Raw genomic sequence first — 27,520 nt, forward strand, 5'->3', positions numbered from 1 at the left:
ATTCATAGCTTTCTCACTTTTCATTGGGGTGCATTACAAGTTTTGGGTTTTTTTTGTAGGCTCAGTTTATCAACCACATGGGTGCATTCTGACTGAATACCCTCTCCTCTTTGTTGTTTATGGTTTTTATTCTGTTTGCTTTTAGTTTTATTTGTGGGGATGCAATATTTACCTCCAAACTGGAAGTACAGTATCATCAGTGGGACTGGCTCCTGTTGTGTCATGATGACATCTAACAAATATTTTCAGTATTTCTTTTCTTCTTATTTTCAAAACTTAAATAATTTAATCAGTTTTTAATCCATTAAATTAAATCCATACTTTAGGTCCTTAAAAACCTTACAAAAGTCTGAGCATTTCTGCTCTTGTCTTTATCAGACAAACTTGTAATCCCATCAAAGAATGAAGAATCTTTGGCTCTGCAGGAACTGCTCATGGAAAATAGGCTACAGAAACATTTTGAACAGCTGTTTTGCTTAAGAATTAAAAATTCTGTAAGTAAAAGAGGCTTTAAGCATTTTCAGTCCTTCAGTGTTTTCAGATATCTATACAGGTTAATGTTGGCATCCTTTCTAAATGTGCATGTGGTTTTTGGAAATTTGCATGATGCTTTGGCAGCTTCACACATCTGGGCCTTTTGATGAAATTTTTATTCAAACCTTGCGCTTCAGAGTGGATTTTGGCACCAGCTTGACCTACTTTCAGTAACCCACCCCCAGGCAAAAATGTGACAAATCTGCATTTTTAACAAAATGGACACCATTTGACTGCATTGCTGTTCATTCGTCATGATGCTGAAAGGAGTGTAGAGTGAATTTGTTCTTCTGTATAAATATTTTTTTTTTACCCAATAAGCACCTGAAGGCTCAAACTGACCTGAATTTGCATTTTACTTTCTTGCAGTTTTTTAGTCCTGTAAGGCTTACAGATTGTATTGAAAGAACTGAGAACTTCTTCTATGAAACAAGTTAACTAGTTGTTTGTTATAACTCCACATGTATAAAACCTCCCAAAAGCCCCCATTCCTGCATTTTGCCACGCAAAGGAATTTTTTCTGGAGGCTGATAGCATGGTCATAAGCTCGCTTTTCTCTTGCTGCATGTTTATTTGATGTTAAGGTAAAATAACATCAATTCTTTCTAATCTCCCTACCTCAGCAATTAGTGGAGACTTAAGGCTTCAGAAAAAAACCATGTATGAGGAGTATGCACAGGCGATGATACAAGGGCAATGTCAAAGTAGTAACAACTTTGTTGCTTTCATTGCTCATTTTTGTTTATGGGATTTATTGACCGATTTCTTTATCAGGTGTGGCTTTTTTCTCGCTTGAATATGGCTTGTTTGTCTCTGTTCACTGGTAAGTAGCTAGAGTGCTGACACCAGTAGTTCTGTTGTCTATGGAATACTTTCTTCTGAGATGAAAGTGTGCTTCAGCTGTGTGGCTATCAAACAACCATCTGATCCATTCCTCGCTGTGGAGAGGAAAACATTTATTTCCATTTCTTTTTACATGGATGACTTCTGTGGAAATTAGGTGTTTCATGGGCACGCTACAGCTTCAGCATCAGTATAGCACAAAACAAAGTGATAGTGAGAAAAGGAATTAGCATATGAGTTGATCTTATCTCATGTTTAAAAATTGAATAATTTTTACTCCTTCTTTATAAAAATCTTCTGCCAGAAAACTAAAATCATAGAGGGATTGTGGACTAATTCTATCAGTGGAAAAAGGTTTTCAGCTTTTAATACTAGAAATCAGGTCCAGATATGTGCACTTCCAAGCCCTATAAAAGGCTCTTTCTCCTTGATCATGAAGTCTCTAATTGTGATATATAAGAGCAAAAATTCAGTCTTAAATATAACTATATGGATTTTGGAATGAGAGAAGAATAAGACATTCAGGTAAACACTAGCACTTTGGCATAAAATCAGACACAGAAGATTTAAGCATAGTCCTTGATTCTGCAGAGCTCAAAGTGCTACAATTCCTATGCAGCACAGCACTTAAGCACATACATACCTCCAAGCATTTACCTAGTTCTGCAGGGATCTATGAGAAATACTCATGAATTTAAAGACAAAGAAGAGACAGAAGTGGTTTGTTAGTGCAAGGATGGAATGCTTGTAACTTTGCATTATCAAGCCTCTCTTTCTTTTTGTGTATTTTTAAAATTTTTTAAATTTAGCTATTATAATGCAGACTTTGCTCTTTCTCAAGGGTTTCTATTTTTATGTATGTGTTTAACTGGATTAAAACAAAAAAAAGATTACGGTTTTCTTTTGTAAACAAAAAGTAATGTTTTCCCCTGGGTATTGTTGCACTGACTTTCCAGGCAGAGAGGAGCACCAGGGGAATTGTTAGTGCATATGTTTAGTCTAAAACCTGCTTGCATCCACTGATATTTTTTAATGCATTTTACTGTAATCTAGCTGTGCACATTTTGGCAAAACTGCAGGTATCATTGTGTCTCTGTTATTACCTGATATGGCTTCTGCTGGCTAGGCAAGCTCACTTAGAGCCCTGTTGATCTAACACTGCTGCATACATATACCCTGAAATAAAAAGAAGGCCTGAGGAGTGTAAGCTGGTCAGAAGCTGTGTGTAATTACCTCAAGGAGGTGTATCTTTCTGTAGTGATATCTTTCTAACCATGCACTGCAGTGGTGCAGTGCAAAGAGGGATGTTCCAAACATGGAGAAGGAAGAGCTGATCATCCCATTATGCAGAATGAGTTGAAGAAAAATTAGCCCAAGGCTACAAATCATGACAGCTGTAGTTGGGTAACAAGTTTCCATTGTTTTAAATGATCAATTCTGCAGCCAAATTTATAAAAAATATTTTATAACTTTATTAGATTGACAACCAAAATATAGAATATTATAAAACCGCCACAGCCAAGACAGCGTCAACCCCGGACTTTGACGCTGGGTGAACTTGGGACAGACCGATGTAGTGTCAGCGTCTCCCCAGAGTGTCACCCCAACTGCTCCAGATAGCCAGCTTATATACAGTTTATTCTGCCTGGAGCAGAAATGACCGAAGATTTCTGTATGTTCCTACATATGTATAACGGGAACTATACAGATGCAGTCCTGTACAAAAGTCAGTCCATGGTCTTGGATGGCTGTCTGGGCTCCTTGAAATGGTCCTCCTTTCAACTGTAGCCGAGACATCTAGACATGCCTGTTTTTCGATGTAATCTCTCCCAGGTGTTGTTTGGTGAATGTTCTGGACATTCTTGGGAGATGGTCGCTGATCACCCAGGAAAGACTCATTCACTCGTTAATGGCCATGATTTTATCTGGGCGAGTCCGGGAAATCTTTTGAAAAGAAAAGCCCTGCTTCTGGCCATGGGGGTCAGATGCATGGTTGGATCTTTATAATTTTTATACAATCTCCAAAGCATGAATTATCTACATCATATACTACGATCCCTCCCCATTTATTTTACCCATTTAATTTATGCTTCAAACTTTATTTTCTATTTCTACCCACCACCACTGAGGGCTCCTCACAAGCGGAGTACCCCTTACACTATTCGGTATTCCCCTTTTGGGATGCCCTGATACACTATACTACTACTTTCTTCGGTGGTTTGTCTTTCTAACCTTGCCAATGCTTCTGCAGCATCACTGGCATACCTTCTCTCCCCGAGCCTCATGATCTTAGATGCATCACCTCCAGAAGTTCCCTCCAAGTCTATGGGGACTATTGCAATCTGCATTCCCCTGACTACAGAGTAGATCAGTCTGATAAAACACGGAATCAGACAGCGTAGGAATAGGATCCCGGCTACTGAACAGAGTATGAGAAATATTACCTTGTTCCACCAAGCTCCATCAAATAAATTGTCCCACCAGGAGGACTGTAAAATCAAATTCCATTTTTGGATGGGGACATGGGCCACCTTTTTTATTTTGGCCGCCAAACCTCTTATGATTTCCCCATAATCATCAATTTCAATACAACACTCTGATTCATTAAATTTTCCACACACCCCTCCAACTTCAGCCAACAAATAGTCTAATGCTATTCGATTTTGGTACACAAGGCTCTCACCGATGTGTGCTGCCGACTTAGTAAGTCCAGGGCTTCTGAGGTGTGATTCGATACAATTTCCATAACTGCTTGCAATCTGATCAGCCTGTTCAGTAGGTAGATTGGGGTCCTATATCCATAGCGTCCGTGCTGTGCCCACGTGGCCGGCCCATAATAATCGATTTTTCTTGCCGCTGGCCACTCCTCTTCCCCCCAAGCTTGATTCCTACTTATCACTGGTATCATCTTCTTCAGACTCCTCCTCTCCCTTTTCAAGGTCTTGTACAACAGAGCCCCTAAGAGATTGCTTTTCGTTCTCAGGAGAGTGAAGAAAACTGGCCTGATCATACCCAGAGTGCAAGACCCTTTCCACCTCGGGAGTAACTCACTATATGCCTTCTTTCCATAGATCCAATAAATCCCATCCGGTGCTTTCCATTTAATGTCTATTTTCCCTGGGTCTCCCCAGAATTCTCTTACACTTTCCACGGATTGGAAAGGGTTGGCTCCTGGACTTTGGACCCAGCATAACCCTATTCTCTTGTCCCACTCACAATTTGTATCATTTTCAGTCTCCAATACCCCAAAGGAGGGGCAGGGAGCCATACCTTTCTTCTTGAATCAGAATTCACCATCAAAGTAGACACACAGGGGGTGTATCCTACCATTTCAGTGTATTCTCTCCCTTCCCGACTGACACAAATCGAGCTAATCACTCTTTGGTCCAAAACCCACCCCTCAGGCCTCTGTACCAATTTTGAGACCCTCAGGCTATCCCATTTCAGAAGTTGCTCAGGAGCCAAACCTTTCCCTTTCCAGGGCCATTTCTCCGCAGATTTCATCCCTCCACAAATCCAACAGTTTGATAAACCCAATTCTGTTGCTATTTCTTGAATCAGATCAATGAATAAGTTCCTGTCCGGGGAAGGTAATTCCGCATCAGCATATTATTTTCCAATGCCTCATACTGTTCACTCAGTGTTTTTAACCTCTCCTGCTCAATCCTCTGTTTCCTCAATTATGACTCCCTTCTTCTCATTTCTTGAATTATTTCTTTCATTTTCCCTTCAGGATCGTCATCATCTTTGTTGTTTGCAAAACAAACCACTCTATCATATTGCAGGCACACCCCGTCATCCTTTGCTCGTGCCAGATCCAATATGAGTGGGTTCTTTTCCCCGGTAACTTTATTATCAAATTTCGTATTCCTTGTTACCCAATACATTTTCCCATTCATCGTGCATTTCCCCAACCTTGTGCTATCATAGCACAAAGGGTTCACCTGGTGATATGCAATAAAGATTGACTCTGTCTTTCCCCTGACCCACATAGTTCGGTTACACTGGTCACAAATGGGAATTGACATTTGTTCTGCATCACGTTTTCTCCTCTGGGACCCGTGATTGTTTGACTGCCCGTTCCTTAACCCTGCCTCGGGATTGATGCACCAAGTCCCGCTTTCCAATTCACACAATTTCACCTGAGTACCATTTTTCCAACAGTACCTGCTAGTTCCGTTCAGGCAATCCTCTGGGGCTTGGTATGTCGAGATTCCCCATCCCCGGCGACTGGGACCACCTGAGTGCATTTTCCACACTCATCCACAGAGCTTCCGTTGTTCCTGGGGATGTCAGTGCTCAGACTCTTCGTCCCGTACATGACTAGGCTCAGGCCAATCAGGATTCCCACTAGGCGTACTCCTCTGCCTTTGCCTCCGCCCCCTGGGGTGCCACCAGTGGCGAGGAAGACCATCTTCGTGGCACCAGGAGTACTCTTCAGGGAAGATGCCCTTGGACCTAGCTGCATACCTTCTCTTAAAGGCACCCCACTGAGATACCCTGATTGCATCGGAACTGCACGGGACCCTGATGGATTTCCGGCACTCCACATCCAGAATTTCTGCTTGGGACCTAAGCTTCCCATGCACCCTGTTTTGAAAGATGTGAAACCACTCCTGAGAATCTTATTTGATGATACCCAGACTTGTGGCTAAGGTCAGGATACGGTCAGTCAACTCAAGTTCTTCCTCCAAACACTGAGTGCACAGTCCTTTTGGCCTCTGTCCACTTCTGCAATGGATCACAAAAATCCCTTGACAATATTCACACTTAAAGTGTACAAACGGATAGCACACACAATCTGACAGTATACAACTTATCCGCTTGCTGTTTGTCATTTATGAGGACGTATGTCATTGGAGTCGGATTTTCAAGTCACTGGGGGAAGAAGTGACCCTCTAGTCAGGTGCTTCCTCCTGCTGCTCAGCTTTCTTCACCCTAGACGCGTCTGTCCAGCCCTTCTCCACTGTCTGAATGGCCGTGTCTGTTGTCAGGAGCACAAGAAAAGGACCTTCCCAGTGAGGAGAGAGTGGTTCCTCTTTCCACACTTTTACAAACACCTTGTTCCCAGGCTGAATTTTTGAATAGTGAACCCCAGAGGAGCACTCTGTGTCACTATTCCCTGTTTTCGAAATTCCTGCAAGTTTCTGTTGATCGCAACCAAGTATGGTTGGATCTGACCATCCTCAAATCTGGGGTGTCCCACCCGCATTCCATGCTTGTATGGCATCCCATACAGCATTTCGAACGGTGAGAGTCCAGTCTCTGAATGAGGCATGGTTCGGATATTAAGCAAAGCCAAGGGCAGACACTTCAACCAGGACATCTTTGTCTCCAAAATCAATTTTGATAACTGTGCCTTCAAAGTTTGATTCATTCTTTCCACTTGTCCTGAACTCTGGGGGTGCCACGAAGTGTGGTACTCCTACTGAATGCCCAAAGCATCAGCCATTTGCTTAATAACATTTGATGTAAAATGTGTTCCCTGATCCGAGTCAATGTAATCCACTACCCCATATCGGGGTACAATCTCCTCCAGTAATTTTCTGGCCACCGTCTGGGCCGTTGCTTGAGAGCTGGGGAAGGCTTCTACCCAATGAGTCAATTTATCCACAATCACCAACACAAATTTGAACCTTCCCACTTTTGACAATTCTGTGAAATCAGCTTGAATTCTTTCAGATGGCTGGTACACAATGGGGCGACTCCCCAGGGCAGCCTTCCTGGCTCTTGATTTGTTGATCTTTTGACAAATCAAACACTCTTGTACCTCCTGTCTCGCCAATTCCTAAATTCCTTTGCACCCAAAAAGTTTTAGAAATTGCTTGGCTAGAGCCTGTGCCCTCCAGTGTGTTTTCTGGTGCAACCTTCGCAAAATCTTCCGAGTGAATCCTCTGGAAAGTAATTCCCTTCCATCAGGTAACCTCCACTTACCTTCTTTCAACTCACCTCTGTTCTTTTCATAGCATTTGATTTCCTTTGGGGAGGGCTGAGGGGAATCGTCAGGGGTTTCTTCTCTTTCAAGCTCTGGGGTACTTACCACCATAAGTGCTGCAGTTTTGGCCTCCTGATCAGCCAAATTGTTCCCTCTGGTTCGAAACTGAATTCCTATCTGATGCCCTTTCACATGGACCGCCGCAATTTCTTCTGGCCCTCTCAGTGCTTCCAGAATTTGTCGAATCAATTCCCCATGCATTAGTTCTTTTCCCCTCGTCTTGATCAGCCCCCTCTCTTCCCAAATCTTTCCAAATGTATGAACCACCCCAAAGGCATACCTCGAATCGGTGAAAATTGTTCCCTTTTTCCCTTTCAGTCTTTTCAATGCCCTCAAAACCACATACAATTTGCATGCCTGTGCAGACCAGCTTGCATTCAGGGGACCTGCCTCTATCACTTTCCCTGTCAACCCGTCCACAACCGTGTATCCTGATTTTCTTTTCCCTTCAACCACTCTGCTTGACCCGTCCACAAACCACTTTTCCCCTTCATCTAGTTTTTCTTCTTCTAAATCCTCCCTGATCTTGGTTTGCAGCTCGACTGTTTCCACACAGTCATGAACAGTTTCTCTGCCGCTTCCCCGAAAAGAAACTGTGCAGGGTTCTGCGCAGTCATTGTTCTCAATTCCAAATCCTGTGAATGAATCAAAATGGCCTCATACTTCAGCAACCTTGCATCTGTGAGCCACTTGTCCGCTTTCTGTTGTAGTATACCCTGCACATTGTGCGGCTCAAATACTACCAGGTGTGCTCCAAAAGTCACCTTTTTCGCTTCCTCCACTAGCAAAGCCACAGCTACAATAGCCTGCAAACGCGTGGGCTAGCCTCTGCTGACCGGGTTCAAAAGCCAGGACAAGTATCCTACAGGCTTCCTGATCCCCGCCCAGTCTTGCATCAGCACCCCGTGTGCTGTGTAGCTGCTAGCGTCCACAAACAACTGAAAAGGTTTCGGAACATCAGGAAGGCTCAACACCGGCGCTGCCGTGAGCGCCTCCTTGACTCCCTTAAACTTTTCTTCGTCCTTTTGTGTCCATTTGATCCTATCTGTGGTGAGTTTCTCATAGAGGAATTTCACCTTGTCACTATAACTTTCAATGCACGGCCGACAATACCCCAACAATCCCAAAAGCTGCCGGACCTCTCTTTTCGTCTGTGGGGTGGTAAGGCAATAATCCTGATTCCCGTCCAGGCCGCTAAAAACCAGCAGGGTGCCCCCCGGGCAGGAAAAGTGTAGAGAGATGATAGTTACATGACAAAAGCCACGTAGACACGCTCTGGATAGCTGAGAAATGGAAAAGTACCGGACTCAGCTAATCTGAGTCCCTGCACCTGCAAGGCTGCAGTGGCCTTGGGCACAGCTGTAGTCTGATAGCAGATGTAGCGGAGAGCAGAGGATGATGTAGCCGAGAGCAGAGCATGAGAAAAGAGAAATGTAAATTGTAAAAAATGAGGAAGTAAGAATAACCAATAGACTGCTTAGCTTACAGAATATGCATGAGCTTATTACGTGTTGTGCTTAAATGTCTGATACTCTAATCAATAAACGAAGCTTGCTGAACTCTCATATTGAGATGACCCAAGCCTCCCTCACTGCGACAAAAAGGGGTTCCCAGACCCCAATATCAGATCACGTCGGGGTCACCAATTTGTTGTACATTATCAAATTGGTAGTCAAATTTATAAAAAAATTTAAAAATTTATTAGATCGACAACCAAAAAAATTGAATATTATAAAACTGCCACAGCCAAGACAGCGTCAACCCTGGACTTTGACGCTGGGTGAACTTGGGACAGACCGACGTAGTGTCAGCGTCTCCCCAGAGTTTCACACCAACTGCTCCGGGTAGCCAGCTTATATACAGTTTATTCTGCCTGGAGCAGAAATGTCCTAAGATTTCTGTACGTTCCTACATATGTATAACGGGAACTATACAGATTCAGTCCCGTACAAAAGTCAGTCCATCGGTTTGGATGGCTGTCTGGGCTCTTCGAGATAGTCCTCTTTTCAGCTGTAGCCAAGACGTCACCGTTCCTTGATGTAATCTCTTCCAGGTGTTGTTTGGTGAATGTTCTGGACTTTCCTGGGAAATGGTCGATGATCACCCAGGAAAGACTCATTCACTCGTTAATGGCCATGATTTTATCTGGGCGAGTCCGGGAAATCTTTTGGAAATGAAAAGCCCTGCTTCTGGCCATGGGGGTCAGATGCATGGTTGGATCTTTATAATTTTTATACAATCTCCAAAGCATGAATTATCTACATCATATACTACAGCATCTTAACTGTTGTGTTGGAAACTCTGTGCCTCTCCTGTCATGCAGCTGGAAGGAGTCTAACTGAAACCACTTTCATGCCCAGGTCTGTCTCTTTCTCAGTTCTAATAAGACCCTGCAATTAACTGCTGCTTTGTGGAGCTTTGTGGGTCAGACTATGGTAGAGTTGCACTTGACAAGGATAAGTGGTATGGAAATGGCTCTCAGTCTAAAGAATGGCACAGTAGGCAAATGTTTACCACAAACTAATAATTAAAATTCAAAATTCTATGGTGGAATATGTAAAAGAATGCAGCTTAATGCACTGTTTTGGAATAGTCAAAAAATGCGCAAAATACAGCATTTCCTTAAAATCGTTTTGGCTTTTTCCATAAAGATTTATTTATTGACGCTTTGTGGCATTCTGTGTTTTTAGAATTGGTTATTCCTTTTGCAACTCAATAATGGTTTGGTCCTCGGTTCCCCCCATGTACTTGCCTCACAATGGTTTCCCCCTATTGGAGCCGCCGCTGCCACCGCCCACCTGTCATGGTAACCACCCCCCCTTATCTCGAGAATTCTCTGTGTCAGTCATTCCTTAATTTGATGTATGATTTGCCCCTGGGGTTTTTCCCCTCCCCTGTGTGATCCTCAGTGGCTTAGCTATAACCCACGCTCCTCCCTGGGTCCTCGCCATTGGTAAGCTTTGTGTCTCCTCCCCTCACACCCACTCCCTTTATCAGCGTCCCCCCGGGACCCTGCCTTTGCCACCCATCCCTAGCACCGCTGGGGAAGAAGATTAAAAGATCCTTGGCTCCTATATGGGTGTCCCTCCTCCTTCCTTTGCTTCAGGACCTCGTAACCAAGATCCCGCCTGCGCCACCCACGCCGCAGATGGTAACCATTGCCCAGGATTCTGAAGGGAATCTGGGAGTGGCACTTCATGTGGCCGTCTTCGGCTGGGCCGGGGGCACCCAGCCGGGCTCCCGTACAGTCCCCGCGGCCGCAGGAGAGAGGCTACAACTCTTTATTAGTATTAGCAGGCAACCAAAAATCAGAGACTAGGAAGATGTGAGAATATACTGTCTTAAATGGTTGCTATTGAAAACTATGTGAAAAACATCTTGTGATGGAAGACACGACTAACACCATGAATGGTTTCGAGCATCACCATCTTATTATTCCCCAGTACAACCTTTTATACCCTTTTCCCTTATGCATAACACCTGTGTGCACTTTTACCCTTTTGTGATTGGTCAATACAAATGAGTATTCCATGCTCCTTTTCCTTTAACAGTGGTCACCTCTCTTACACAGGCCGTACCCCACTAGGGATGAGGCTTCAGCTGTCCCATTCCTATTTTCTCACAATCTATTCTACAATGATTTTGGATGGGGGAGACTCAGAAAAATGCAGAAGTAAATTCACAATTTTCACTGGTTTCAGGTCCCCTGCTAATGATGGAGATGTGATGATCCTCCTGCTTTCAGTCCTGTTTAGTAAGAGATAAGCAAGAAGAAAAGTTGGTAACATAAGACAAATATCTATGTTATTAGTAGATCATGGAGTTTGAGAAATGTCCTCAGGAAGTGAAGCAATAAAAGATATCAAGGTGTAAACCATGGAATTACTTTGGGATTTGAGGAATGGACTTCAGACCATTTGTCTGTGTACATTCTAGCTGTATCAGAGATTACAACGACAATGTTTTAGAATGCTGATTATTATCAGTGTAAAAGAGATCCAGAAGCATAGGTGGTCCTTGTATTGCTTTTTGTCAGGTGTTCCAGAAGGCTCGTGAAATGTTATAGGCTGAAATTTGGAAAATGTTTTGAGTCAAAAGTTCAAAGGCTTGTTTTGACTCCTCTAATAAACACATTATTTTAGGTAAGATTAAAAAGGGAGCAAAGATCTCAGAACACACTGTGAGTTATGTTCTGTTGATGCTTGTTCAGTGTAACTATTGCAGTCAAATCAGCCTAAGACCACTGGAACTAGCAAAAGAATACAGACTCCCATGGATCCAGGCTTGTACTTGGAAAAGGGGAACTTACTCTTTAGGTTCAGTTGTTTTTCCTTTCAACTTCTTTAAAATTCAAGATATTTTATGATTATATGACATGAATATTTTAAAGCCATTCTAAGAAGAAACACAAAGTCATGACTCATGCCCCAGCATGTGCTTAACTTAGCATATGGTTTATGTTTCCTTGAGGTTTTTTTATTAGTTCATGAAAGAAAGGAGTGGTACTTCTGCGCATATGCAATTCAGAAGGTTTAAATTCTACTTAAATTGCAACTTTTTGGAGTTATAGAGCACTGTTTAGTAGACTCATCCTATGTAGTTGATATGCCTGCTTTTTTAGGCAGGGTTTTTTTTTTTTGTTTGTTTTTTGTTTGGTTGGTTGGTTTTTTGTTCCTCAACAAGTCAGTGAAAATTGAAATAGGCTGTTAGTGAGCCAAACAATAAAAGCCACATATGGACATCTATTGATAGCAGTCCCCATCCTTTACTAAGTCACAAAGATAATAGAAATCCTCACAATATACCAGAAGATTTTTTCCTGACCCTTTCCCATTTAGGAATTTCCCAGTCTTGTAGTAGATTTTCATTTATCATTCCCACTTCTCTGCAAATTTTATATGACTATTTTTTTACTTTATTTTTTGTAAATAACATAGTACCCTTTATGTATACAATGGACATCTTTGACAGTTTCATATACATTGAAATCTTTCAGGGGGTAATGATTTAGTATAATGGGGTTTATGTTGTTAGGATCAAAACTGAGCATATACTTTTGATGTGTTTTGTAAGCAGCACTATGAAAAGAATTTGCCCAAAATGTCAAAAACCAGTGTTGAAAATGCTATATTTTCTTAAATCTGTGATGAAAATGAAAGAAGTTTCACTGGAAGGGAGAGCTAAAGAATTTTATAACCTACAGCATCTTTGTGGTAGGTGACATTTAGACATTTGTCTAAAGGATTGTGATGTACCAAACAATGAGAATAAAGGCTGTTGCAGGTGGGTGAAGGTGGTGTTGCCCAGAATCCTGCCAGGGTGGGCTGACTTTATGGCTCTGCTGGTCTGGGTTGTGCAGAGAGAACATCATAAGCACTTGTGTGCAAAGTCAGGCTGACCTCTCTGGAGCCACGTGTAGCTTGTGAGGTCCTGCTCTTCAGACAAGGTTTGAGCATGGTGTCAAAAAAGCTATTTTTTCTGGCAGACTACTATCACAAATGCTTTCACTTTGGGCTCCTATTTCTGCTGTATTGCCTGCAATCTGGAAAAGATCCAGATAGAAAGATCTTCCCTGAAGATGTCCAGGCTAGTAAAATGAACCACTCCAGAGGAAAAAAAAAGTTTGATTTTTGCCTCTGGTTTTATAAGCTTTCTAGGTTTGGAATCTGCAGAAGGCCCACCATGTCTGACTATTTGATTCTTTGTTTTGCATCACTTGAATCAGTGAAAGTTCTTGTACTTCATATAGCAGTGCTGAAAGGATCAAGAGAAAGTGACCAATCTCAGGAAGTAAATGAGAGAAAAAATTGTATGAAAACTCAGGCTCTATTTTCTTTTTCTTTCAGTTTTTTCCTATGGATCTTCAGGAAGTGAAGCAGTTGCTGAGGAGCACTGGCCAGTGAAATTAGGGGTTTTCTGGTTGGGTGTCCCTCCTGCCTCTGCAAATGTGTGTGTTCCTTTGCCAGTTGAGGTCTTTCAGCTTCCTTTTAGGCATGGACAGTGCTTGGGTTTTTTTACCCCTTAGTTGATTTAATTCAGTTAGAAAAAATGTGAAGAGCCTATTTAGTCCTTTACAGGCAGATGCTGGTTAAGACGGACAGTCATTTATTACCATGACTGGAGCATAGAGTAAATGATAATAACACTGGGATTTGTGCATAGAGAGCTGTGAGAGAGATCTCTGAAGGGAAAGAGCCTTGAGGAAGCTGGGTATAGTCATTGTTGACCTAATGGAGAGAGCTAGCTCTGCCCTTGTGCTTGAGACTGACTAACAGCAATATCTTAGCAGCAGCATGAAAAAATGCTGCAGTGAAATGCAACAGGAACAAATGGGCTGACAGCAGCGTGTAAATCTTCTGTGGCTTTTAGGATGTACATAGAAGACTTGAAAATAGATGATTGTAAGCAGGAATATACTTTGTTAGGGATTTAAATTGTGATGTGGCTCCCCCTCCCCAGCTTGCCAGCTCTGGTTCTGCAGCCTGGTAACTTTGCTGAGCCCTGGACTGGGAGAAGTGTGCCCTCTGGCAGCTGGGGTTGGGGGCTAACAGAGGATAGCAGATGGATGAAGCAAATAGGAGTGGAGCACTGGATAGCAGTGATTCAGCAAAGGGACATATGCCCCCGACAGTGCTTATAGGCATCATCAAGGTTCTTGTAACAGAGGTGAGTTCAAAACTGGGTCATCTCCCTCTGCTAACTCACTTATTTGTCTTTGATTGTATTTGAAATCTCTAGCTCTTGTCACTATTTGACTGGCCAAAATATAGTTATTAGAGATCAAGGATTTTAGTCAGGAGAAAGAACTAGTTATTTTTGAATTGTTTGAGAGACAAATTCTGCCATTTAAACAGGCAAAATTCTGTGGCTCTGAGAATTGATAAATATCTTCTTTAGAGGAGTGGTAAGACTTAGAGAATTGAAAGGTGCAGGATAGGGATAGAGAAAGAAAAGAAAGGAACATCCAGCCTGGAGATACAGGGGAGAAATACAAAAAGCTAGTCCACTGACAGTCTGATGTGTGAATGTAAACTAATTTTTTGTCTTCAAAACAAAAGTCAATTTGGTGCTTGTTATTTTGGTATGATAGATAAGTATCCCTAAAGAAGAGAGGGAAATCTCTCTCCTTTCTCACTTTTCCTCATAAAATACTCATCAGTATGATCTCAGTATGCTTTTGGCTTTCCTTTGGGGCTCTTTGCTTTATATACTATAACTTAAGAAATTACTCACTTGTCATGTGTGTTTTATATTAAAATGTGATGCTGTGAAAACACTTAGATCTTGAATTTTACTGTAATACATTTACAATTTAGAAGTTATACAGTGAAAAACAATGGGTGGGATTGGGTTTAGAGATCTTGCCAAAGAAGGCTTTGCTATCATGTTGTTTTTTGCTGTTAGCAAACTTTCTACCTCAGTGACAAAGATTTGGGGTTCTGCCTCTAAAAGTCAATCTCAATCATAGGATGTGACCCAAAACCTTGTCACTTGCTTGTAATGGTAAAAGAATTCCATTTCATGTTGTCAACTTTTCATTACTCCCTGTGTCACAAAAATTGTTCACTTTAAATCTCTTATGTTCTTGAACTGAATTAAATTGACTGGCTTCTGGTTTTGATGTAGTGTTTGCTCTCTGGATGCTGTTGTCTTTCATCCTCTGAAGGAAGTTAAAGTGGAAATACAACTGAATGTGCTTTTCAGTAATGAGAGAAAGTGTACTTCATATGAGAACAAAAAGCAATCACAGGAAAAAGCAATTTCTCCCCATTTGAAGAAAGCAACCTCAAAGAAATAAGAGAAATGTTTTCATTAAAAAGAAAGTAATCTGTAATCTGCAGAACATCTGTCATCTTCCACTGCAGAGCTTTCATCAGTAGTATTCCTCATTTTATCTTATTTTCTAAGCAAGAATTGATATATAATAAATTAATGACATTATTGTATGCTAAAGTGAGTTGTGTCAGGCACTCGGGTATAAACACTGCCTGCCTTTGAGGAGAATGTCGTTCAGTTGGTTCTCTTGGAAGATCGATGCCCAAAGCAGCAATCTGTTGGACAGCATGTTCATGATGTCTCACCAGGACAGTCTCACAGCCTTCACTAAGGCTGACAAATCAATTTTGACATATTGAGAGATGGTTCAAATGCAATGACAGCTGGGAAATAGTAAGAAATTTAGAGAATATGACCTATGAAGGATAAACAAATGGGGTTGGTTTCTGTTAAATAGAAGGGGATGAAGGGGGTTGAGGGGCAGCTTATTGATACTTAAATGGTTGTTGGACACAGAATTTGCTGTGTTACTACTAGGCTGAGGAGAAAGGCATGGACTTGTGGTGCTGTTTAGTTTGTTTCAGTCAGGTAATACCAAAATGCCTTCATTTTAGTGGTAGATTTAAAAGGGTGTAAGATTATCTGGGGAAGTTGTGTGAGCCCTTAGGGGCTTGAGAAGCATAGCAGATGAGTTTCTAGTGATGTCAATGTATTTGATACTGAATCAATGAAGGAGTCTCTAGAATTTTCAGTACATTTTTCTATGATTCAGATTATATGTAAAACACAAATGGTATAAAAATAGAAATGGTATAAAAACCAATTCTGACCCTTGTGAGGACTTTGATTTAATGCCCTCCTGTTCTCCCTCTATGGCATGAGTGCCCATGTTTAATTTTAATGGGAGCCTTCCTAATGGGAGCCTTGCTACTGATACTGTAGAAGAAATCCAGCTCAATGCAGTTGAGTATGTTCTGTTTCCCCCTTCCTTTTCTACTTCATATGTTTAGGGAGGAGAGTTCTTTAAATATAGAGATTTTGAGTATTTCAAGCCTCACATCTTGCCTGTTCAAGGTGCTGAAGGAGCAAAAGAAGACCTTATTGCAGATATGACATGCAAACAAAATTTACTGTGTTTTGGCTGACAAGTACATGCAAAAACTGCCTTTTATTCTCATAATTCAGAAATTTTTTTGCCCCTTAGTGGTTCAGTGACTAGCTGTGGAAGGTAATGAAATGCTTTTTTTCCTGATTAACAAAACAGGACACTTTCACCAACCTTTACCCTGAAGGCTTGTGGAAAGCTAAAGGTCCAAGGGGATAGCGGAGACTTCCAAACAAGTGCGTAAAGATGTAAAGAGTTCCCCGTTTGTCTGAGAAATTAGACTTCTCTGATTTAACTATTTAAGTCCACCTTTACTCTCATGACCTTGATTTTAAATTTGTCTTTTGAGTCTTTAAAACATTCTTCCATTTCCCTGAAAGACAGAACCTGTCTTATGAGATTTCCACAAGTTCAAGCAATTTACATAGAAATGTCAAGGTAAAGCTTGCAATGGCTTTACCTTGGGGGCTCACATATGGTAAACAAAATACAATAGGAGTTGGGTAGTAAAATATGAGTGTTCATGAGCTCAGATAAGGATTTCCTACCTCCCTAGTAAAAAGTTTTGTTTAAATTAATAAATTAATTGATCATTACCTGGTATAAAATGACAGGTGTAGAAAGGGCTGATAATTGAAGATAACTTAGTTGGGCTGTTGTAACGCAAATTAACATTCACAGTCTATTTTTCCATGTAATTAAGCAGTAATAATCAAACCTCAATGCTTTTCTTGGAGATTAATGATGACTTCCAAAATTAATGTGTGAGGTGAAAGCAAGAACTATCAGCCATAAGAATTTTTTAAGAATTCAAGTAATTAAATTTTTAAATGATTGTTTAAATGCTCGATTTCCCTCTATTTATTGGGGGAAATGGTTATTCCTACATGCTAAATAGCTTAAGATTTAACAGTTTCATTGTAAGCAGCCAAATGAAGAGTAGGCTCTTGTTTCAGCCACAGTCACATCTGAGAACAAGCCTAGTAACTGTTTCTGGCACTATTACCTCAAGTCTCTACTTTTCACCACATGGATTTTAGGTTTCATCACTGGTACTTAGTCAAGTCACTCTCACTTATGAAATTACTCTCCTAGGAAAACTACTATGTGGTGTTTTCAGGACCAAGTCCTACACAGGCCTTAGTGATAGTGAGGCCCTGGAAAAATGCTAAGATAAAACTCTGAAATGTTAAGCCTTGTGTTTTACCTGTGTAAGTAGTATAATTGGTAGATGTGATGATTGTTTAGTAATTAAAATAATTATTGTATAATCATAAGAAGAACAATGAGAAACTGTATGTTCCTAGTCTAAGGTGGCCATGCTTGGCTGAAATCTATGTATACTATAGAACAATGTAAGTTTAATAATTAACACGAAAGTTATATAATGATAGAATATAAAAGCATATCCATCCCGAACCTATGTCAGAGTCAGATTTGGGTTTGTACCCCTGACACCCAGAGCTCTTCAATAAAAGCACCTGCATATAATCATTTCTTGTGATTATGTGTTCCTGAACGCTAACATAAAGTAAAGGAACCAAATCAGCACTTCCACTCTACACGTGCTCAGTGGGAGAGACATTTCCAAAATAATTTTTTTCTTTTTTAAAACTTACCCTTCATCATTAATGTTTTCAGACCAAGTAGAGGACAGCAAAAACATGTAGCAGAAACTGGCCATCTGGGTCATTCCTCCCAGGGAGGTGCAATAGCATTTACTACACTTTCTAAAAATTATGTCCTTCAGGTGCTGAGTTGAATCTGGCACTCACTGCAGTCAATGGTGTAAATACTACTGAGTTCTTTGGTGCAAAATTGAGATAAAATATCTTCCTTTTTCTCTTTTTTTCTTTCTTATAATAGCACAAATCAGAGGTAATTTAGTTGAAATCAATGAAATGACATCTCCAAGAGGTGACTCATATTTAAGCTAATACCAATTCATGCTACACCCCTGCCACACTTCATGACGGAAATACTCCTGAGATGTGCTATGACAAAAATACTTTTAACTAAAGCTTTTGTAGTGGAGATAGTTATTAAGATTTTAAAACTTCTTCCAAAATGTTGTATTTAAGTTTTAGCTGTGGGAGGTAGACAACCACCCTTTGCTCCTCAGTTTGTCTAGGTATGTCATGGTTTTGCATGGGAGACATTTAGGGCAGTGATGCAAAGCTTTAAGCCACTGGAAAGCTGGACACGCCTCTGAGAAAAACACATATTAAAGATGAAAGAAACCTGGGAACTTTCTCTTTTTTCTTCCCGCCTGGGAACAGGTAACAAGGCGGGCCCAGCCCTGCCCTTGTCTCAGCTGGGCCAGGCCAAGCAGGCACTGTCACGGGACCGGGCCCCTCTCTGGGGAGCTTGCTGAGCCCCAGCAGTGGCCAGGCAGGGGCGGGGAGGCTGCGGGGGCCCCTGGCCGAAGCAGGGCTGGATCACGGCTGTTAACATCTTGCTACAAGGTCCCCTCCCCCAGCGCGGCCACCGCACAAGAGCATGCGGCTGAGACCGGAGGCAGCCCTGCAGCCTGTACAATTGGCCCTGTGACTGGAATTGAACGCAGCAAAAACCAAAGACCAGCCATGCAGCCCCCATGACACAGCACCAGCCACAGTTCCTGCTGCAAGCACTGAGTGACCATCTGCAGGCCTGGGCGAGTTGTTAACCCTTTCAGTGCTTCAAACCTCCCTGGAATGAGAGAAAGGAACAAGATGTAAGCATGTAAAGGAGCAACATGAAGACATCGAGGTCAGTGAAAAAGAAATCAAGTCCTAGATGGGGGGGATAAGGAGATGGCTTAATCTTGGGGCTGAAATCCTCTTGTAAAAGCTATGGAGAAAGACTTTTTTTTTCCTCTGTAACACATGAAAGCCCTGGGGAGATGAAGGGTTCAATCTGATATTGAGCAAAGGCCTCCATGCTAAAGTAAGCAGATGTTAATGTAGCTGTGATTCTATGAGAAGTTTGGACAGAGAAGAAGAGTGGTCCTGTGTCCCCAGGAGTAGAAGAAGATCTCTGTTCCCAGAAATGAAGATAATTTTAGAGATAGATAATGAGAACTTTTGCCTTTGAACAGCTCATCTTTAAAACAGTAACCCATAAGTTGACATGGCCCATAAACACAGCTGTGGGAAAAGCTTGTAGAAAATGGGAGGGACTTCACAGTTGCCAATTTCCCTGGGCAGTTGCTATATGCGAGAGAGCCACGAGAGAACTGATTTTTTCTTGTGCAGAAGTCTCCATAAAATTAGCCAGAGAGACTTCTCTCCCTAAGTCAACTGAAGAAAGACTATTCCAGAGGTGGTAAACTGACTGAAATTTTAGGTTTTGTGTCTTTACATTGTCAGTGAGAAAGAAAGGGTTGTGGGGGGAGGAGAAGTGTTCTGAAGGTTTTGTTCTGATTCTTAGTACTCTTTCTTTTAGTTGCTGTTAATAAATTTTCCTTTATACCCTTTTAAAGTTTTGAGCCTGCTTTGCCTTTCCCTTGATCCTATCTCACAGTAGGAAGTGAGTGCATTAGTGATTGGTCAGCTCCGAATCCGCCACAGTTAGTAGTAACTGGACACCAGTATTTCACAGTATTTGCACTTACCTCCTTTTTTAGACCTTCCTTTGCACTGACTGCAAGAGGCAGCTTTAATAACTTAATGAATAACCAGAAAAGAGCAATGTCTGCAGACAGCTGTAGTGTGAAAGACACAAGTATCTATAATGTCAAAAGGTCTGATTTTCACCAAAAAAAGTTGAACTCTTCTATGTCCTGCATTTTGCTCTTGTGCTTGGGCAGATTGGTTTGTGTTTGAGAAATTAAAAATAAGCCTGTCTATACATGTATTTCTTTAGAAGTATAATTCTCTTTGAAGACCAGAATAAATCAGTGAACTTATTCGGAATGATTTCCTGCATAACTCAAGCAAGCATGTGGCAAAGCCAGACAGGTGGATTAGAGGGTGTCAGGGCTTGATTTGTTGTTTTACTTCCTCGATTAATTCTTTATTACATTAATTCTTAATTAGTTTCTTTATCTTTTGGTAGAAGTTTGAGACAACAGAAATTATTTGTAACTTACTGAAAACCAGCCAACAAAGCAATCCTATTATTTCTGTAAATGTTACCTTTGTTTTGATCTTCATATGTAGTAGTGGAGAGAACACAGGTTTTGCCAATACTAAAAGCAAAACAGTCCAAAAATCATGTTTTCTGCAGCAGATTGCATAGTATAGAGTGGAATCCTACAGAAATTTATGAATAGTTGTATGTGAAAATATTGTAAGCCTTGGAAAAAAGTCTTCTCTTTGATCATACTGTTGATATCAAGTCTCATTATTAATCATGTAAAATGACATGCTGTCTGGTTTTGGTTTGTTGTATGACTTCCTAGTATTTTGATTTTTGCACATACTCTTTTGTGGCAGTCCATAGTGATGATATCCCTGTAAGATTTAATTTTTGTTTCTCATGGCTATTTATTGCAGCATAGAGCAATTGCTGAGTGCTTTAACAGATGTCTGCTGTAGCTGTCTGGAGTCACAGAAGTAAGCAGCAGCATTTTACTTTAGGTTCGTAATCGATTTGTGAATGCCTAAACATTCTCTTCCTGTTCTTTTTAGCAGGAAGGAAAGACTGACCCAGACCATCACCTGCTTTTTAGTGCTGATAATGCAGCAGGGAAAAGTTAGGGGATGACTCCATGGGTCCTGAGCCTGTCTCCCAGTGCAGTGATGTATAGTCTTGCTGCTTTATTTGCTGTAGACATTGCTAATATTGTACAGGGCCACGGAAGCAACATGTGGCGAAATAAATTTTCTGTAGAAAAACAAACCTCAGTCTAGTGTTGGTGTGGAACTCCAGTGTGGTAAAAATTTTCTTGCAGTGTTGAGAACAAATGGGATTGTGTGACAGCTAGATACATCTGCATTGCAAGTGTCCTGTATTTTGCTGCACTGTTCTGGGGCTTGAGAGTAACTAAGGCATGTGGAAACACTAGTCAGAGCATAGTGCTACCAGAAAGGTTTGAGGATGTGAAGCTTCCTCTTCTCTAGCCCAAATGAACACTGAGAGAGTCTCGACAGAGCTAAATTCAGAGTAATTGAACAAAAGAATCTGCCACCCCTCTACTTACATATTTTCCTTTTTCTGAACGGCTGTTCCACTACGTATATATTTTCCTGCATCTGAGCTGCTGTACTACTTTAACTACTTTTTAGCCAGTTGTGTTGGCTGTGGTGAGGATGAAAAGTTGTTACACAGCTTCACAAAAAACCTGTTTTTACATTCACTTTCACTCTGGGTTACCCCACAGACACTATCCCATGTGTGTTGTGGCTCAGAGAAGACAGCCTCTGAACAAAAGGGAACGTGTAAATTCTGTTTTTCTATGAATCACTGAATTCAATCAAGTGATAAAAAGAGAAGGTTAATGCAACTGCTTTTGCATGTCGCACACATACAGAAATTTCTGCTGTCTACCTGCAATATCTCATGTGATGTTGAGTCAGAGCAATGATGTCAGCTCTCTAGGAGCACTAATAACCACAGCTGCTCCCATTCATCCCCAGACAAATTTGAGTGCCCTTTCTACTGCTGGGATGATGGAGAAACATATTCACAGGGAACACTGCAGAGACTGCAAGGGACTGCCTTGAAAAGGGGTTAAAATCTGCTCTTGCCCTCGAAACACAAACTGTGGAAGAGGCATGAGCAGCACTGGTGTGTCTGTTAACCTCCTGAAAAATATGAGGGTTATTCAATGAATGCTGGCACAGTCCTTCCTTCTGGGTCCTGTGAGATTTGACTTGACTTTTGAAATGTCTAATCTGGTTACATTTTAAATACAGTTAATTGGGCTGTTGTATCACTCTTGGACATAACTGCTAAGTCCAAAGCAACTTAGAATTTTTCTGTCACTGGAGCATTCTGCACTAACAGCTCCAGGAACTTTATGCCACAGGAATGCTTATCTTCATTGCCCTTCACAGCCACAGATGACAGCTCTCTCCTGGGAGTCAGATCAGAATTTCCTGCTCTTCTTGTGAAACACCATGACATATTCCTTTTTAGACTTTTCTCGGCTCAGTGGAAAAGCAACAGAAGTGCCCCTAAACTCCTAGTTTCCAATTGTTGAACAGCGAGAAAAGATGGAACTGCTATTTGGTTTTCAGAAACTTTGTTGTGCGTTCAGCTCATGGATGAGACTGAATAGGATATCAGTAAAATCTGTGATTTCAGTATGGTTGAGCTAATGTCTTCACTGCTGTGGTATCCACTCTGTTATGTGATAGTAAGACACATTTCATTTCAAAATTCATAATTTTTTAGTGCTGTCAGTAATACAACTGCTTGTGAAGACATTTGCCATGCTGGGAAACCCAGACAAATGTGCTTTGTTCGTCATTCATTATCTGGCTATGAAATATAAAGCTACTTCATACAAAATAATTTTCTCTTGTTAAGTCTCATAGAATTCTTTTCCCACCGTTAAGTTTTACTGCTGCAGTTCCCATACCAAGAACTTAATGTAAGTTGTTAAGCTGTTTTGGTTTTCCTAATTTAAAAAAAAAGTCTAATCCTTCTCTTGTTTCAGTGAGTGAAATGAATATTAGATTACAGCATTATGACTGGTCTGTAGGTCTAGACTGCTACAAAGCTATGCAGTTATTTTATCACCTACTAAAGCTGTAGAAACACTTATTAAAACTATAAAATAGAAACATTAGAACAGGAACTGCATATCCACACCAAGTGTAGCAGTTGTTTTTCATTTGAGCCCTCTACATTTTCTGTACTGAAACAGAAATTTGCCAGAAAACCAACATTCAGGCCGTGGTTGTGATCTCTGCTCATACTAAACTGCTATAGAGATGTTGGCAAATACAGCACTGGGATTAGATTTCACAGATTATTTGAGGTAAAAGAACTACATGGTGTTGGTTTTGCATTGGAGTTAACTATGGAATTGATTTTTTTTTTGAGAGAAGCTGTAAAGAGCTTCTTTTGTGCTTAGCAAAACCAATTGCTAGCTAGCTTTGAGAATAGGCATGTTAATTAGCCCATTAAAGAACTGAACATGCCTCTGTGAGAGTCACATTTTGAACTGAACAAGCACAAGAAAAGCCCTCTTGCTTTCTGACTTTTGAAAAGAGAAGTTCCTTACCCCACCTCCCAACTAGTGGCCGGGTAAGGGAAGGGAGGCTGCTGGGCCTTGGCCAAGGCCAAGCCGGGCCATAGCTACTAACATCTTGCTGCTACTAAGCCCTGCCCTGCTGCTGGCCTGGGCCAAATCGGAGTCCACTGGGCCCTGGAAGTGGCGATGAGCCAGGCCAGGCCCCCTCTGCTGCAGCCCGCATGGCCTGGCCCCAGCGGCTGCCAGACAGAGAGATGGGAAGCCATCAGCCCACAGCTAGAATGAAATGCAGCAGGGGCTGGACACCAGCCATAGCCAAAGTGGCTGCCACCACTCTGGCCCAGGCCCCTGAGATTCTAACACACTTCCCCCCCAGTGTGGCCTGAAAAGCCATCCCCGCAATTGCTTTGGCTGCTGCCTGACAGGGATCACGCAGGCCCTAGGTGAGATATTAACTCTTTCTCTACACAGATTAAACTTGCAGACCTTCAGTCCTCTCTCAAATAAGAAAAAAGACAAAGTGAAGACACATAGAGAAACAACATAAAGACACCAAAGTCAATAAAAAAGAGTCAAGCCACAGATGGGAGGAGAATGAGGAGATATCTTAGTCTTAGGCATCTCCTTATTCTTTAGTAAGGCCATAATAATAGACTTTAATTCATAAAAAACCATCTACAGTTCAGAATGTAGACATGAGTAAAAGCATCCATGCTGATGCTGAAGTACTTGTGATTTACATTAGAAGCTTGAACAGAGAGAGATAAGAGTGATGAAGAATGTTTAGCCCCAGGGAAAGAAGAAAGAAACCTCTGTTCCCAAAGATGAAGATGATTTCAGAGATAGATAAAAAGAACCTTTGCTTTTGAACAACTCATCCTTAAAATAGTACCTCATAAGTTTAACATGACTCATGAACGCAGCTGTAAGAAGGCTGTAAAAGATAAAAGAAACTTCACAATTGCAAATTTCCAGGCAGCTACTGATTGTAGAAATTAAAAGCCATGAGAGAACTATTTCTTGTAAAGAAGTCTCCATAGCATAGCAAAAGAGACTCCTCTCCCTAAGAGAACTGATAAAAGACTATTTTAGAAGTAATAAACTAACTAAAAATCCCAAGTTTTGTCTCTTTACATTGTCAACAAGAAAGAAAATAAATTGTGGGAGAGAGCATAAGCATTCTAAGTTTTGTTCTGATTCTTATTATTCTTTTAGTTCTATTAATAAAGTTTCTTTATACCCTTTAAAATTTGCACTTGTTTTGCTCTTCTCCTATCTCAAAACAGAAAATAATTCTAGTAAGTACATTAGCCTTTAGAAAGCACTAAAACCAGTGGAATAAATTAGTGCGTTAGCCAAAAAATCTCAGATTAGCAAAGCAAAACCACTACATATGGAATTTATTTTTTATTGATGAGAAACCTTTCACATGTTCTCCTCAAGATGAAGGGAAGAATGAAAATGAAATTATATTACTTTTTTGAATTAGTGTCTTGGTTTCAAAGAGAGGTGTCTGCTAAGGAAGGCAGAAGCCTCCCTTGTAATGGAGAATGTAAACCCCATCCCTCCAAATTACTGTAAATTTGAAATAAGGGCCTCTCAGCAAAGATATGGGAATAGGAATAACAGTTCTTTGCTAATATGTATAACGAGGTGCAGTGGTTTTGCATGGGAGGGACTCACGGAAGTGATGCAAAGGGAAGCTGCTAGCAGTTTCCTCCATGGAAACACACAAAACCCCCCCAATCAGTAATTCGTTTTGAGAATTGACAATCTGTTAAACCACTGAGAAAGCTGATACACCTCTGTGAACACCCATGTAAAAAAATGAAAAAACCCCAAGACTTTTTCCTTTCCAGTATGCAAAGAGGTAACAGGGGCTGGGCAGGGTGGCCCATGCCGCAGGGCGCGCGCCAGGCCCCCCCTGTCAGATGCCAGGCAGGGAGGAGAGGAGACTGTGGGGCTGAGGCTGGGCTGGCCATGGCTGTGATTACTAACACCTTGCTGCTACTAAACCCTGCCCCCTCCGTCAGCCCAGGGCGGAGCTGAGTCTGCCGGGCCCCAGGAGCAGGCCCGGGTGGGGGCCAGCTCGGCCAAGATTCTACCACCATTGAAATTTGCCCCCAACCACTGGGCAGGGGAGAGGCAAAGCCATCAGCCCTCCTGTGCTGGCTGCTAATATCCTAGCCACTCCCCCTCCCCAGCCCAGCCACACCTCCAACCTGCAAGCTACCAAGCCCGTCTGGGGTCATGTGACCATCTGCAGGCCCTGGGTAAGATATTAACTCTTTCAGTGCCTCAATCCTCTCTTGAGTGAGAGAACAGGACAAAGGTGCAGACATATAAAGAAGCAACATGAAAACACCAAAGTCAGTGAAGAAGTCAAGTCCCAGATGGGAGAGATGAGGAGATGCTTTAAGTTTTAGGTGCAAATCCTCTTGTAAAGCTATGGAGAAGGATGTAATTGATACATCAGACTTTTTTTTTCCTCCTTATAACACATGAAGGCACGGGGAGATGAAAGTGTTCATAGAAAGTGTTCATAGATATGGAGCAAAGGTGTCCATGTTAAAGTAAGCAGATGTTGAAGTAGGTGATCCATGAGAAGTTTGAACAGAGAAAGAGAGAAGAGTGATGAAGACCAGATGCTGCTATTTTCAAGGCCCTAGATGGTGTTACAGGCAGTGGCATGAGGCACAGGGTAGGTCTCCAGCCATCTAGTGGTAGCTTCCACCATGGTCAGCACATAGTGCTTGCCTTTGCATGTCCAGGGTAGTGTGATGTAGTCAATCTGCCAGGCCTCCCCATACTTTGGGGCCATATATTTGGACCTCCCCATATTGTATTTGCGGGGTGCCCAGTGTGAGGAAGGAATGATGAATCTGACTCCATGTTCTCAGCTAATTTATTATTTTATGATACTGTATTATATTAAAGAATGCTATACTAAACCATACTAAAGAATACAGAAAAGATACTTACAGAAGGTTAAAAAGATAGTAATGAAGATTTGTGACTCTCTCTCCAGAGTTCTGACACAGCATGGCACTGATTTGCCAAAGAGTGAAAACAATTCACAGCAGAAACCAATGAAACAACTACCTGTTGGTAAACAATCTCCAAACACATTCCAAAGCAGCAAAATACAGGAGAAGCAAATCAGTTAATTATTGTTTTCCTTTTTCTCTGAGGCTTCCTAGTTTCCCAGGAGAAAAATCCTGGGCTAAGGGATTTTCCCAGAAAATGTGAATGCCACATCCCCATATATTTGGACCACTGCACACCATACTATAGGGGCTTCACCTGTTTGGCCTGTTTGATGGCTGCACACATCTCACAGTCATGGATAACCTGAGAAATACTGTCCCTGGTAAAATCCACCCCTCGGTCTTGTGCCCAATTATAGGTGGCATCTCTGACCTGATGACTTGAGGCATCATGGGCCCATTGAGCTAGAAATAACTCTCCCTTGTGTTGCCAATCTTAAGTCTATCTTCAACACCTCTATCTTTGCAAGCTGCTTGTTGTTTCGATGCTCCTCATTAGCCAGACTTTTGGGGACATGGGCATCTACATGACGGACTTTCACAGGTAGCTTCTCTACTCAAGTGGCAATGTCTTTCCATTCATCATCGACCCAGACTTGTTTTCTCCTATGCCACCAGTTAGCCTTTTTCCACCTTTCCAGCCAGCCCCACAGAGCACTGGCTACCATCCACAAATTGGTATAAAGGTTTAGCTTTGGCCACTTCTCTCTTCAACAATGTCCAGGGCCAACTGAACGGCTTTGAGTTCAGCAAGTTGACTTGATCCACCTTCTCCTTCAGTAGCTTGTGCAACCTGTTGTGTGGGGCTCCATATGGCTGCTTTCCACTTCCTGTTCATCCCTACGATGCAACAGGAACCGTCAGTGAGAAGAGCATATCTTGTTTCCTCTGCTGGTAGATGGTTGTATGGTGGAGCTTCTTCAGCACGTGTCATTTGTTCCTGTTCCTTTTCATTAATGAGACCAAAGTTTTCACCTTCTGGCCAGTTTGTAATTATTTCCAAAATCCCAGGGCTATTTGGGTTTCCAATATGGACATGCTGTGTGATGAGGGCAATCCACTTGCTCCATGTGACGTCAGTGGTGTGGAGGGTA

The sequence above is a fragment of the Haemorhous mexicanus genome, chromosome 7 (genome assembly GCF_027477595.1).
Source record: "Haemorhous mexicanus isolate bHaeMex1 chromosome 7, bHaeMex1.pri, whole genome shotgun sequence".
NCBI classification, from domain to species: Eukaryota; Metazoa; Chordata; class Aves; order Passeriformes; family Fringillidae; genus Haemorhous; species Haemorhous mexicanus.